This window comes from Nicotiana tabacum, chromosome 24 (genome assembly GCF_000715075.1).
Source record: "Nicotiana tabacum cultivar K326 chromosome 24, ASM71507v2, whole genome shotgun sequence".
Lineage (NCBI taxonomy): Eukaryota > Viridiplantae > Streptophyta > Magnoliopsida > Solanales > Solanaceae > Nicotiana > Nicotiana tabacum.
In genome coordinates, this window is record NC_134103.1 from 49,020,843 (window position 1) to 49,029,773 (window position 8,931).

Sequence of the window (8,931 nt, forward strand, 5' to 3'; positions counted from 1 at the left end):
ACTCTTCCAAAAGAGAAAAAAACTCTAAATCTTCTACAAAGCTTCACCGTATCAAATCTCGTAGAATTTTCGAAAATTCACCTTGAAAGAAATCCAAATACCGTAGACCTTCCAAGTCTTCTAACCAACCCAAAGATGTCTGTTGGAACTGTGGAAAAACAGGACAGAGCCGATGAATGCAAATCAGACAAGAAAAGAAAGAAGATCAATCTTCTAGAAATTAGCGATGATACCAAAAAGGAACTCTTCTCCATCCTAGAAAGCTAATTCAGATTCCTCTCCAAATTATTCATCGAATGATTATAGTGATGAAGAAGATCTCAACATCACTTATAAGTTTGATTCTAGCCAATCCGGTAGTGAATGCCACTGCACCGAAACCTACTGTACTTGTGGCAACACTCCAGCATCTATTAGAGTTCTTTCAGATAGCTCCAAAGAAGCTCTTTATGATATAATTCAACACATTGATAATGATGAATCCAGAAAACGTTACCTTATTGAACTCAAAAATCTCATCCTCAATCATAGCAATGATAGATCCAGATCAAAACCTGTCGTTAAACTATTTAGTATGAAACAAATCATGTCTCATTTTGACAAACCTTCAGAACCATCCATCTCCGATCTAAGAAAAAAAGTCTCATAAATTAAAGGAGAAATTAGGGATATTAAATGCAGACTTGGAAAAGTCGAAGTTAATGTACTTACAGAACAGGTCCTTAAACAGGCCAATATCTACGAACACAAGTCTGAGCAAGAAGAACCTCCAAAACTTCTTGAGAATGATTATCACGTAGAAAATGATAATTCTGCCAACTTCCGTCTTACTCAAGATAAGACTTCCTCATCCAACGCTCCCGGTATTACTGTTATAACTAGTATTAAACCTCAGAGCTATCATATCCCTATCAAAATTGTTATTAGCAAAAACTTTGTTATTAACAAAATTGCTTTACTTGACAGTGGTGCAGATCGTAACTGTATCATGAAAGGTATTGTTCCTACTTAGTATTTAGAAAAAATACTTCTAAATTATACTCCGCTACAGGAGAACAACATCGTATTAATTATAAGCTTTCTAAAGCCCATATTGTAACAATGGTATTTGCTTGACAAATGATTTTGTTATAACTGAAGATATAAATGAAGATATCATTTTAGAAATTCCTTTTATTACTCAAATAAAACATTTCATTACTGGTTTAGACGGTATCTCCACTCATATTTTAGGAAAAGATTTACACATTCCTTTTATAAAAACCCTTTCACCGGATGAAAGTAATTTTATAAGAAAAAACACAGTATTTCGTATTAATAAACTTTCTCAACATATCACATTTTTAAAGGATGAAATAAAAGTTAAGAAAATCGAGCAGATTTTAAAAACCCCGGAGATAGTTACTAAAATAGTCAATCTTCAAAGCCTTTTTGAAAAAGAAATATGCTCTGATTTTCCTAACGCCTATTGGGAAAGAAAAAAGAATTTGATTGAACTTTCATACATTGAAGGATTCAATGAATAGGTCATCTCAACCAAAGCAAGACCTATTCAAATGAATCAAGAAATGATGGAAACCTGTAAAACTGAGATTTCAAATCTTCTGAAAAACAACATCATTTGCCCTTCTAAATCTCCTTGGAGTTGTTCTGCCTTTTATGTTAATAATAGTGCAGAAAAAAAGAGGAGCACCACGGTTAGTTATAAACTATAAGCCTTTTAAATGCTGTCCTTAAATGGATTAGATATCTCATTCCTAACAAAAGGGATCTCTTATAGAAAACTTACAAAGCTAATGTTTATAGCAAGTTCGGTATGAAATCTGGTTTTTGGCAAATTCATGTAGCCGAGAAAGACGGATACAAAACTGCTTTTAATGTTCCTTTCGGTCAGTATAAATGGAACGTTATGCCATTTGGGTTTAAGAATGCCCCCTCTGAATTTCAGAATGACATGGATTCCATTTTTAATGATTATAGTTGCAAGCTATTAGATCTATGATGTTGAGGTACAATATATGTTAGATATTTGCATATTTACTATTTTACTATTACTAGTACTGAATAATTATTTTAGCCCTATAAGCCCTTACACTGTATTTTTCTCAAAATGATTTCAAATTAGCATGTTTTAAATAATGTTAATTTATCTTCTCAAGCAACTAAAATTTTTAAGCATGAAAATGATTTACAAAATGGGAATATTCCCAATGAACCTTTCAAAAAGATTTATGAAATAAGAAGTTTCAGCTTTATTAAGAAGCATAATATTAAAACCTGTTAGTCCACTATTGCTATCAATAATTCCTTAGAGATTATTAAATTACTTTCTGAACAAGATTTAAATAAGTACAAGCATCAATTTAATTATTTGCATATAGGTCTTGTTTAAATTGTTCTCAAACCTCTCTTTAGAAAAGGTTTAGACGTACCCATATGCATCATTTTAAGAGATGCCCGTCTCTTGAACTTCGACGATTCTCTCTTAGGAGTTCTTCAAAGTAACCTCGCCAATGGCTCGGTATACTTTAATTGCTATCCTAATTTCTCGGTTGATATTAATGACCCTAACGTCATGGATACTCTGACATTAAATGTCAAAACCAAGAATATGAATAGTAAAACTAACACTCGTGAGATAGCTATCATCCATCGAGTCTACTATAGACTAATGAACACTACTCTAGCACCTAAAGCTAGAGTTGAAAGTGTCAAAGGAGTCACCATGCTTATGGAAGAAAATACCGAGCATAGTACAGTCTTTGTACCTATACTCCTTAAGTGGAATGATAGACTCTCAAGTGATGAATGGCACTTTGATGCCATAACTCAACCTTCCACTTCCAATCTTGAGAGATCCCAAATTGAACAAGCTATTCAATTTCCAGATGAATCTATAGATCTCAAATTTCTAGGTTCAGGTTCTGATCTATCGAGCAGAACCAGTTCCTTTAAAAGAAATTCTACAGTTCCTTCCGTACCTTCTTCAAAACCCCCGGAGGAAGGCACACCTTCAGTTGCAAACATTGCCAATAACGACAAAGGGAAAGTTACAGGAGTAGATTTCTCCTATGCAATCCCCAAAGTCTATTACCAAGACCATCCCGCTAGTCCAACTCCTAACGATATGAAATCTCCTCCAAAAATACCAGAACACCTTAAGATGATTAAGTCGGGTAATTATTTTACTCCAGATCCAAAGATCCTAAATTGTCTCTAGACATCCTGACAATCAAACAAAAAAAAATGGTATGTAGCCACTTATTCTCTAGAACAAAGAGAATACTTCAGAGATTGTTGAATGACAGATATGAAAAGAATTAGATGCGAAGTCGATTTCTTTAGGTGGTGTGAAATATCTGGCAAATTCGACAACCAAAAAGAATCTCTGCAAGTCCTTATCAACAAGTGGTATACAACCACTAACAAAGTTATTGAATCAGTCACTCCTACTTTGGAAGGGATAAAAATCCTAGTTTCCAACACAGTTATTCCTGCCTCTCCTTTTAAAACTAAAAGCGAGAAGCCTACTAATATAGCTGCCTGTTCTGATGTAGATCGGATCAACGAACAGAATAACTATACCAATCAACTCCTTCATGTGGTCTCTAGACAAATAGAAGATTCTAAAGAAAAATCTTTATTTGGTGGAAAACCAACTCTTTCGAAGCCTAACACCAGTATTGAATCAAACCCAGTTTTCAAAATAGCTGAATTCTCCAGAGATAAGTACCCAAAACGTAAAGATGATTTTGATGTCTCTGGTAATATCGTTGATAAGATCAATGAACAATTAGCCAATTTCAATATTTTTGACAAAAAGAAAGTTTCCACTATTCAAGAAAAAGAAGCCCTTCTTCACAAACTTTCTAACGATCGCTTTCATAATCAAAAAAATTATCATAAGCGACCTTCTTTTCCAGATATTCAATACGAAGAGAATATCTACCTTACTACCACTGCTCATGACGGAAGAAGCGTCATGGAATGGAATATTGATGGTTTGGATGAACATTAGATATACAATAAACTCCATGAAATGGGTATTTCTATCACAGCCTATAAAATACGAGGCTCCTCTGACAAAGAAGACGCCTCCATGATTGTAGCTGGATTCACTGGTATGTTGAAACATTGGTGGGATAATTATTTCACTGATTAAATCAAACAATCCATATATTCTTCAATAGCCATTGAAACAGTTGTTAAGACTAAAGCTACAGATAGGAAACTACCTCTTAGGTCGCTAGAGAAGATGCTTGTGCTACCCTTCTCTATCATATTGAAAAACACTTCATCGGAGAACCCAAACTCTTCCAAGATAGAAGTTTACAAATCCTAAACAATTTGTCTTTCCCAACTCTATATGACTTTATTTGGTATAAAAACTAATTTATCAGTAAGGTTATGATTAGACCTGACTGTCATCTAGATTTCTGGAAAGAACGCTTTATCAGTGGACTTCCACCTTTATTTGCAAAGAAGGTCAGAACAAAAATCCAAGATCGTTATGAGGGTAAAATTCCTTATCATCAAATGACCTATGGAGACCTAGTTAGCATCATCAATGTAGTAGGTCTTGAACTCTGCACTGATATCAAGCTGAAGAGCCAACTTAAGAAAGAGCGATTCTCTTCTAGAAAAGAACTAGGAAGTTTCTGTCAAGACTTCGGTTACACAAACATTGTTGCCCACTCTACTCACTCTTCCAAAAGAGACAAAAACTCTAAATCTTATAGAAATCTTCATCATAGCAAATCTTGTAGAATTTTCAAAAATTCACCTAGAAAGAAATCCAAATACCGTAGACCTTCCAAGTCTTCTAATAAACCCAAAGATGTCTGTTGGAACTGTGAAAAGACACAGAGCCAATGAATGCAAATCAGACAAGAAAAGGAAGAAGATCAATCTTCTAGAAATTAGCGATGATACAAAAAAGAAACTCTTCTCCATCCTAGAAGAAGCTAATTCAGATTCCTCTCCAAATTATTCATCGAATGATTATAGTGATGAAGAAGATCTCAACATCGCATATAAGTCTGATTCTAGCCAATCTGGTAGTGAATGTCACTGCACCGAAACCTACTGTACTTGTGGCAACACTCCAGCATCTATTAGAGTTCTTTCAGATAGCTCCAAAGAAGCTCTTTATGATGTAATTCAACACATTGATAATGATGAATCCAGAAAACATTACCTTATTGAACTCAAAAATCTCATCCTCAATCATAGCAATGATAGATCCAGATCAAAACCTGCCGTTAAACTGTTTAGTATGAAACAAATCATGTCTCGTTTTGACAAACCTTCAGAACCATCCATCTCCGATCTAAGACAAGAAGTCTCATAAATTAAAGGAGAAATTAGGGATATTAAATGCAGACTTGAAAAAGTCGAACTTGATTTACTTACAGAACAGGTCCTTAAACAGGCCAATATCTACGAACACAAGTTTGAGCAAGAAGAACCTCCAGAACTTCCTGAGAATGATTATCACTTAGAAAATGATAATTCTGCCAACTTCCGTCTTACTCAAGATAAGACTTCCTCATCCAACGCTCCCGATATTACTGTTATAACTAGTATTAAACCTCAGAGCTATCATATCCCTATCAAAATTGTTATTAGCAAAAATTTTGTTATTAACAAAATTGCTTTACTTGACAGTAGTGCAGATCGTAACTGTATCATGAAAGGTATTATTCCTACTCAGTATTTAGAAAAAAGTACTTCTAAATTATACTCCGCTACAGGAGAACAACTTCGTATTAAATATATACTTTCTAAAGCCCATATTTGTAATAATGGTATTTGCATGACAAATGATTTTGTTATAACTGAAGATATAAACGAAGATATCATTTTAGGAATTCCTTTTATTACTCAAATAAAACCTTTCTTTACTGGTTTAGATTGTATCTCAACTCATATTTTAGGAAAAGATTTACACATTCCTTTTATAAAAACCCTTTCACCGGATGAAAGTAATTTTATAAGAAAAAACACAGTATTTCGTATTAATAAACTTTCTCAACATATAACCTTTTTAAAGGATAAAATAAAAGTTAAGAAAATCAAGCAGATTTTAAAAACCCCGGAGATGGTTACTAAAATAGCCAATTTTCAAAGATTTTTTGAAAAAGAAATATGCTCTGATTTTTCTAATGCCTTTTGGGAAAGAAAAAAGCATTTGATAGAACTTTCATACATTGAAGGATTCAATGAACAGGTCATCTCAAGCAAAGCAAGACCTATTCAAATGAATTAAGAAATGATAGAAACCTGTAAAACTGAGATTTCAAATCTTCTGAAAAACAATATCATTCACCCTTCTAAATCCCCTTGGAGTTGTTCTACCTTTTATGTTAATAATAGTGCAGATAAAGAAATAGGAGCACCACGGTTAGTTATAAACTATAAGTCTTTAAATGTTGTCCTTAAATGGATTAGATATCTCATTCTTAACAAAAGGGATCTCTTAAAGAGAACTTACAAAACTAATGGTTATAGCAAGTTCGGTATGAAATCTGGTTTCTGGCAAATTCAAGTAGCCGAGAAAGACAGATACAAAACTGCTTTTAATGGTCCTTTCGGTCAGTATGAATGGAACGTTATGCCATTTGGGCTTAAGAATGCCCCTCTGAATTTCAGAATTTCATGAATTCCATTTTTAATGATTATAGTTACATGTTTATTATTTATATAGATGATGTCCTTATCTTCTCTGAAAACATAGATTCTCATTTTAAGTATCTCAACACTTTCTTTAAAGTCATTAAGAGAAATGGTCTAGTAGTCAGTGCTAATAAGATCAAGCTCTTTCAGACCGCCATTAGATTCTTAGGCCATGACCAATACCAAGGATCTTACAAACTAATTTGTAGAGCCATAGAGTTCTCTTCAAAATTCCCTAATGAGATTATTGATAAAACCCAGCTTCAAAAATTTCTCGGAAGTTTGAACTACGTAGCTGATTTTATCCCAAATATTAGACAAGTCTGTGAACCTTTATATAAAAGACTTAGGAAAAACCCTACTCCTTGGAGATCTGAATAAACTAATTTAGTCATCAAGATAAAAGGTTTAGTACAGAACCTTCCATGCTTAGGAATCTCAAACCCAGAAGCCTTTATGATTGTGGAAACAGATGCTTAAGATATAGGTTATGGTGAAATCCTTATGCAAAATATATCCATAAAAGATCAAGAACAACTTGTCCGTTTTACATCTGGAATTTGGAATTTCGCTCAGAAAAATTATTCTACTGTTAAAAAGGAAGTCTTGTCTATAGTACTATGTATTACCAAGTTTCAAGATGATCTTATTAACAAAGAATTTTTAGTTAGAGTCGATTGTAAATCTGCTAAAGAGATTCTTCAAAAGGATTTCAGACACCTTGTTTCAAAAAAAATATTTTCTAGATGGCAAGCTCTACTATCTAGCTTTGATTTCAAAATAAATTTTATTAAAGGAGAAAATAACTTTTTACCTGATTTTCTAACAAGGGAATTTTTACAGGGAAAAAATGAGGCCCTTCAAGCCTAATACTCCTACCTAAGGAAAAGAGACCAATAATCCACAAATGGCTAGACCATTTGTTCTTCCTCCTATTACTCCAAACAAAACAACAGTCCCTCAAAGGCCCCAACTTCCTTTCCAAAATAGGTATACAGCCTTAGCTAAGTATCCCAAGCTACCAGCCCCAATGCCAGTTCCATCAGCGAAACTGACCAATCTCCGACCAACAAAACCTTTTGAAAAAGGATCAACTTCTAATTCCTCAATTCAAACCAAAGAAAGTTACGATATGAAAGTCCTAGAGACTTTTGGAGAAGCAGTCAACCCTTCGGTAAAGAAACCACAAAATGATCTTCCAAAAGAAAAAAAAATTTAATATGTTACCATCCAGGTATTACCTTTGCTAGCACTCGACAAAGAGTATGAAGGCCTCAGAATTGAAGACCTTATTAAGCCTTGTTTTATAGATTTTTATTTTGTGGATACCAAAAATCCCTATAAAACAAGAAGGTACTATGAAACCATCCTTATTGATACTGATTCTATAGAAGTAGAGCATACTTTAAATGACAAAATTCCTGAGTACATCAACTACTCTAGAGTTACTATTAAGAAAATACTGTCACCATTTGAATGGTTTGCTGATCACTTGCACACACCTATAGCTCTATCAATGATGCACCGACCTCAAACATATAACTGGCATGACTACAAAGCTGCCTGGTTCAACTTCCTATACCTCAGGCCAGGACACACTTGGTTTATTAGGTATTGCCTAAAAGTCACTAAGGCAATAATCCCAAGATGGTTCTACGAGTGGTGGAATATATTTGGAGGAAACAAAGAAATACCCCCTCAACAATTCCTTAACAGGTTTGAAGATTTTCAGACCAAAGAGAAAATATCATCCTTACCAAAGCACATTAAAATGTGCAAATACTTTATTCAGAAAAGAATTTCTTTTATTATTAGCTGGAACTTTTCTAAGGCAGAATTTGATAGAATTAAATATCTGTCTAAAAAAATCAAAATCAAAGGCTCGACTCCCAAACAACAGATTCCTAAGACAAATGTTCAACAAAGCTTTACAAAAGCTTCATCTTCAAAAGCAGCGCTCAAAGAAAATCTCAAGCAAGCTCTACAAAATATTGACAACTACGAAGAACATCAAATCATGCAGCTAATAGAAGATGTTGCTTCATCAGGAGAAAGCAGTAACGGAGACATGTGCAACCCAAAGGGAATAGCTTTGGCCTACATGGACTCCAACTGCGAATAAAGAAATCCATCTTTGAGACGGACAAAACAAAAGGAATCTTATCCTTTTTTGCTTTACAATAAAGCAACCACTTTACTTTTTCAAAAATAAAACCGCTCACTTTATTCTTTGTCTACTACTAAATTTTGTCTAAC